This window comes from Leptodactylus fuscus, chromosome 3, assembly GCF_031893055.1.
Source record: "Leptodactylus fuscus isolate aLepFus1 chromosome 3, aLepFus1.hap2, whole genome shotgun sequence".
NCBI classification, from domain to species: Eukaryota; Metazoa; Chordata; class Amphibia; order Anura; family Leptodactylidae; genus Leptodactylus; species Leptodactylus fuscus.
The window spans coordinates 30,688,565-30,694,564 of record NC_134267.1 but is presented as its reverse complement, the minus strand read 5'-3'; positions in this window follow the sequence as shown (position 1 = coordinate 30,694,564).

The window sequence follows — 6,000 nt, the reverse complement described above, 5'->3', positions numbered from 1 at the left end:
TTGACATCCCCCCTGTCCAGGTCGGGTCAGTGTCCTCATCATCCACCACTTCCTCTTCCAACTCCTGTCTCATCTCCTCCTCCCGCACAATGCGCCGGTCAACTGGATGCCCTGACGGCAACTGCGTCACATCATCGTCGATGAGGGTGGGTTGCTGGTCATCCACCACCAAATCGAACGGAGATGGAGGAGACTCTAGTGTTTGAGCATCTGGATACAGATGCTCCTCTGTTAGGTTCGTGGAATCGTGACGTGGAGAGGCAGGTTGAGGGACAATGAAAGGAGCGGAGAACAGCTCTGGGGAGCAGGGACAGTTTGGGTTATTGTTCTGTAAAGCTTCGGAATTTTGGGAGGAAGGAAGACAAGACTGTTGGGTAATAGGAGGAGAGGAGGCAGAGTCTGACTGGCTGCTGGACAATGTGCTGTAAGCGTTCTCTGACAGCCATTGCAAGACCTGTTCCTGGTTCTCGGGCCTACTAAGGTTTGTACCCTGCAGTTTAGTTAATGTGGCAAGCAACCCTGGCACTGTGGAGTGGCGCAATGCTTGCTGCCCCACAGGAGTAGGCACGGGACGCCCTGTGGCTTCACTGCTACCTTGCTCCCCAGAACCATTCCCCCGACCTCGCCCACGGCCTCGTCCACGTCCCTTTCCGGGAGCCTTGCGCATTTTGAATTCCTAGTTAGAAATTGGCACTGTATACCAGTAGTAAAAATTGTGGGTGCACGTAACCCCAATATATTCTTTGAATTCCCAGTCAGAAACTGGCACTATATGGCAGTAGCAAGAAATGAGGGTATTTGTATTCCCAATATACTCTTTGAATTCCCAGTCAGACAATGGCACTGTATACCAGTAGTAAAAATTGTGGGTGCACGTAACCCCAATATATTCTTTGAATTACCAGTCAGAAACTGGCACTATATGGCAGTAGCAAGAAATGAGGGTATTTATAACCCCAATATATTCTTTGAATTCCCAGTCAGACAATGGCACTGTATACCAGTAGTAAAAATTGTGGGTGCACGTAACCCCAATATATTCTTTGAATTCCCAGTCAGAAACTGGCACTATATGGCAGTAGCAAGAAATGAGGGTATTTGTATTCCCAATATACTCTTTGAATTCCCAGTCAGACAATGGCACTGTATACCAGTAGTAAAAATTGTGGGTGCACGTAACCCCAATATATTCTTTGAATTCCCAGTCAGACACTGGCACTATATGGCAGTAGCAAGAAATGAGGGTATTTGTATTCCCAATATATTCTTTGAATTCCCAGTCAGACAATGGCACTGTATACCAGTAGTAAAAATTGTGGGTGCACGTAACCCCAATATATTCTTTGAATTACCAGTCAGAAACTGGCACTATATGGCAGTAGCAAGAAATGAGGGTATTTATAACCCCAATATATTCTTTGAATTCCCAGTCAGACAATGGCACTGTATACCAGTAGTAAAAATTGTGGGTGCACGTAACCCCAATATATTCTTTGAATTCCCAGTCAGAAACTGGCACTATATGGCAGTAGCAAGAAATGAGGGTATTTATAACCCCAATATATTCTTTGAATTCCCAGTCAGACAATGGCACTGTATACCAGTAGTAAAAATTGTGGGTGCACGTAACCCCAATATATTCTTTGAATTCCCAGTCAGAAACTGGCACTATATGGCAGTAGCAAGAAATGAGGGTATTTGTATTCCCAATATACTCTTTGAATTCCCAGTCAGACAATGGCACTGTATACCAGTAGTAAAAATTGTGGGTGCACGTAACCCCAATATATTCTTTGAATTCCCAGTCAGAAACTGGCACTATATGGCAGTAGCAAGAAATGAGGGTATTTGTATTCCCAATATACTCTTTGAATTCCCAGTCAGACAATGGCACTGTATACCAGTAGTAAAAATTGTGGGTGCACGTAACCCCAATATATTCTTTGAATTCCCAGTCAGACACTGGCACTATATGGCAGTAGCAAGAAATGAGGGTATTTGTATTCCCAATATACTCTTTGAATTCCCAGTCAGACAATGGCACTGTATACCAGTAGTAAAAATTGTGGGTGCACGTAACCCCAATATATTCTTTGAATTACCAGTCAGAAACTGGCACTATATGGCAGTAGCAAGAAATGAGGGTATTTATAACCCCAATATATTCTTTGAATTCCCAGTCAGACAATGGCACTGTATACCAGTAGTAAAAATTGTGGGTGCACGTAACCCCAATATATTCTTTGAATTCCCAGTCAGAAACTGGCACTATATGGCAGTAGCAAGAAATGAGGGTATTTGTATTCCCAATATACTCTTTGAATTCCCAGTCAGACAATGGCACTGTATACCAGTAGTAAAAATTGTGGGTGCACGTAACCCCAATATATTCTTTGAATTCCCAGTCAGACACTGGCACTATATGGCAGTAGCAAGAAATGAGGGTATTTGTATTCCCAATATATTCTTTGAATTCCCAGTCAGACAATGGCACTGTATACCAGTAGTAAAAATTGTGGGTGCACGTAACCCCAATATATTCTTTGAATTACCAGTCAGAAACTGGCACTATATGGCAGTAGCAAGAAATGAGGGTATTTATAACCCCAATATATTCTTTGAATTCCCAGTCAGACAATGGCACTGTATACCAGTAGTAAAAATTGTGGGTGCACGTAACCCCAATATATTCTTTGAATTCCCAGTCAGAAACTGGCACTATATGGCAGTAGCAAGAAATGAGGGTATTTATAACCCCAATATATTCTTTGAATTCCCAGTCAGACAATGGCACTGTATACCAGTAGTAAAAATTGTGGGTGCACGTAACCCCAATATATTCTTTGAATTCCCAGTCAGAAACTGGCACTATATGGCAGTAGCAAGAAATGAGGGTATTTGTATTCCCAATATACTCTTTGAATTCCCAGTCAGACAATGGCACTGTATACCAGTAGTAAAAATTGTGGGTGCACGTAACCCCAATATATTCTTTGAATTCCCAGTCAGAAACTGGCACTATATGGCAGTAGCAAGAAATGAGGGTATTTGTATTCCCAATATACTCTTTGAATTCCCAGTCAGACAATGGCACTGTATACCAGTAGTAAAAATTGTGGGTGCACGTAACCCCAATATATTCTTTGAATTCCCAGTCAGACACTGGCACTATATGGCAGTAGCAAGAAATGAGGGTATTTGTATTCCCAATATACTCTTTGAATTCCCAGTCAGACAATGGCACTGTATACCAGTAGTAAAAATTGTGGGTGCACGTAACCCCAATATATTCTTTGAATTACCAGTCAGAAACTGGCACTATATGGCAGTAGCAAGAAATGAGGGTATTTATAACCCCAATATATTCTTTGAATTCCCAGTCAGACAATGGCACTGTATACCAGTAGTAAAAATTGTGGGTGCACGTAACCCCAATATATTCTTTGAATTCCCAGTCAGAAACTGGCACTATATGGCAGTAGCAAGAAATGAGGGTATTTGTATTCCCAATATACTCTTTGAATTCCCAGTCAGACAATGGCACTGTATACCAGTAGTAAAAATTGTGGGTGCACGTAACCCCAATATATTCTTTGAATTCCCAGTCAGACACTGGCACTATATGGCAGTAGCAAGAAATGAGGGTATTTGTATTCCCAATATATTCTTTGAATTCCCAGTCAGACAATGGCACTGTATACCAGTAGTAAAAATTGTGGGTGCACGTAACCCCAATATATTCTTTGAATTACCAGTCAGAAACTGGCACTATATGGCAGTAGCAAGAAATGAGGGTATTTGTATTCCCAATATATTCTTTGAATTCCCAGTCAGACAATGGCACTGTATACCAGTAGTAAAAATTGTGGGTGCACGTAACCCCAATATATTCTTTGAATTACCAGTCAGAAACTGGCACTATATGGCAGTAGCAAGAAATGAGGGTATTTATAACCCCAATATATTCTTTGAATTCCCAGTCAGACAATGGCACTGTATACCAGTAGTAAAAATTGTGGGTGCACGTAACCCCAATATATTCTTTGAATTCCCAGTCAGAAACTGGCACTATATGGCAGTAGCAAGAAATGAGGGTATTTATAACCCCAATATATTCTTTGAATTCCCAGTCAGACAATGGCACTGTATACCAGTAGTAAAAATTGTGGGTGCACGTAACCCCAATATATTCTTTGAATTCCCAGTCAGAAACTGGCACTATATGGCAGTAGCAAGAAATGAGGGTATTTGTATTCCCAATATACTCTTTGAATTCCCAGTCAGACAATGGCACTGTATACCAGTAGTAAAAATTGTGGGTGCACGTAACCCCAATATATTCTTTGAATTCCCAGTCAGACACTGGCACTATATGGCAGTAGCAAGAAATGAGGGTATTTGTATTCCCAATATACTCTTTGAATTCCCAGTCAGACAATGGCACTGTATACCAGTAGTAAAAATTGTGGGTGCACGTAACCCCAATATATTCTTTGAATTCCCAGTCAGAAACTGGCACTATATGGCAGTAGCAAGAAATGAGGGTATTTATAACCCCAATATATTCTTTGAATTCCCAGTCAGACAATGGCACTGTATACCAGTAGTAAAAATTGTGGGTGCACGTAACCCCAATATATTCTTTGAATTCCCAGTCAGAAACTGGCACTATATGGCAGTAGCAAGAAATGAGGGTATTTGTATTCCCAATATACTCTTTGAATTCCCAGTCAGACAATGGCACTGTATACCAGTAGTAAAAATTGTGGGTGCACGTAACCCCAATATATTCTTTGAATTCCCAGTCAGAAACTGGCACTATATGGCAGTAGCAAGAAATGAGGGTATTTGTATTCCCAATATACTCTTTGAATTCCCAGTCAGACAATGGCACTGTATACCAGTAGTAAAAATTGTGGGTGCACGTAACCCCAATATATTCTTTGAATTCCCAGTCAGACACTGGCACTATATGGCAGTAGCAAGAAATGAGGGTATTTGTATTCCCAATATACTCTTTGAATTCCCAGTCAGACAATGGCACTGTATACCAGTAGTAAAAATTGTGGGTGCACGTAACCCCAATATATTCTTTGAATTACCAGTCAGAAACTGGCACTATATGGCAGTAGCAAGAAATGAGGGTATTTATAACCCCAATATATTCTTTGAATTCCCAGTCAGACAATGGCACTGTATACCAGTAGTAAAAATTGTGGGTGCACGTAACCCCAATATATTCTTTGAATTCCCAGTCAGAAACTGGCACTATATGGCAGTAGCAAGAAATGAGGGTATTTGTATTCCCAATATACTCTTTGAATTCCCAGTCAGACAATGGCACTGTATACCAGTAGTAAAAATTGTGGGTGCACGTAACCCCAATATATTCTTTGAATTCCCAGTCAGACACTGGCACTATATGGCAGTAGCAAGAAATGAGGGTATTTGTATTCCCAATATATTCTTTGAATTCCCAGTCAGACAATGGCACTGTATACCAGTAGTAAAAATTGTGGGTGCACGTAACCCCAATATATTCTTTGAATTACCAGTCAGAAACTGGCACTATATGGCAGTAGCAAGAAATGAGGGTATTTGTATTCCCAATATATTCTTTGAATTCCCAGTCAGACAATGGCACTGTATACCAGTAGTAAAAATTGTGGGTGTATATAGCCCCAATTCTATTGCTAGGGGACTTGCAGGGTATTTCTGGGGTGAAGGTGGGGGGGCACACCGTTGGAACGGGTATCGGGGTATATATCGGGTATACGGGAATACACTGACAGTGTATTCCATTCAGGATCCTGGGAAAGCTGGGTTGCGGCGATTGAGCCCGTCAGTGCCACGTTACACTGACAAGCTTCTCCCTGGAATTTAGCTCTTACAAGAGCTGTTGGTTGTCTTCTCCTTCCTATCCTAGCCTGTCCCTGCCTACCCAGAATCTAAGCCCTAGCTAGCTGGACGGAAACCTCCGTCCTCGGTGAATTGCAAGCT